The sequence below is a fragment of the Miscanthus floridulus genome, chromosome 4 (genome assembly GCF_019320115.1).
Source record: "Miscanthus floridulus cultivar M001 chromosome 4, ASM1932011v1, whole genome shotgun sequence".
Classification (NCBI taxonomy): Eukaryota; Viridiplantae; Streptophyta; class Magnoliopsida; order Poales; family Poaceae; genus Miscanthus; species Miscanthus floridulus.
Window position 1 is genome coordinate 57,155,489 of NC_089583.1, and position 1,202 is coordinate 57,156,690.

The window sequence follows — 1,202 nt, forward strand, 5'->3', positions numbered from 1 at the left end:
GCTATGGCGAGGTGGTAGAGGTGCAAGTGAGGTGTGTAGTGTGAAGTGGAGGTGAAAGCAGAGTTCATGGTATAGATGGATTGACGAGGGGTGGTGCAGTGTGTGGTTGCCCTCGACCATGGCGGAGGGGAAGCTCCAAATTGGAGTTCGTCGTGGCTCGATTCAAGGCGGGGTGGCGACAGTTGGAATGCAGGACATCAATGCACATACATAGGCACATGAAATTGAAGGCAAGTGCCTATGCCCTAGCTCATCGTGGCCATGACACGATGGTGGAAACAGAGGCAGTCGGGTGCACAGAGGCGGGCAGGGGAGAAACGAGAGGATGGAAGGCAGGTTGTCGGCGTAAAAACATGGTGATGCGCCTAACACACAGCAAGCTAGAAGAATCTGCTTGATGGAGCAAGGCTGTAGATCCGCTTGGATTCAAGCACATGGACCGATTGGCTTTGAGGCCAGAGGCGTGCCAGTCAATTTGACCCTGCAATTGACAAGGAGAGAATAATCGGTAGTTTAAGGTGGAACATGTCGGTATTGTACCAGACAGTTCCAATATATGGCCTTCAATGGGGCTATTGACTAAATAGTCGATATACAACATATCCATAAACCATGGATCATTGAATTGAAGATTTTTGGCTAATATCAATGATGATAGGTACAAATTCAGAATAACCGATACTCATGGGTCATAGCAATTTTATTATGATTGATTAATCCAGATAGAACAAGTACATTGCACCTAGACATAAGTAGCATCATTAGCTAGATGGATATAACTAGTGTAAAGCATTGAGCCAATAAGTTTAACGAGGAAGACATAGCATGCGAACAAATCGATTGTCTAGTACAAAAGAATCTTCAAACTGCTCTGAATCTAATTTGTTACCATCAACAATGAGGTTCGATCGAATGGATACAGCTATGATAATGATAACAAACTAAAGCAAAAGAATCCATAAAACCATCTATATATTAACAGTTTCATGAAAAACTATGCTATATGTGTGAAAGCACAGGCAAATCAGCTAAAATAGCCAATTCAGGTAGAAACAGGATTATAACATGTGAATAATCGACTATTTAATATGAATAGATTTAGAAACTCATCAAATCTAACCTATTATCTTTAGTAGTGGGGTTTGACCGGGTTGATGGTAGCTATAATAAAGATAACAGATTAAACCTTTTAAAGAAACAGA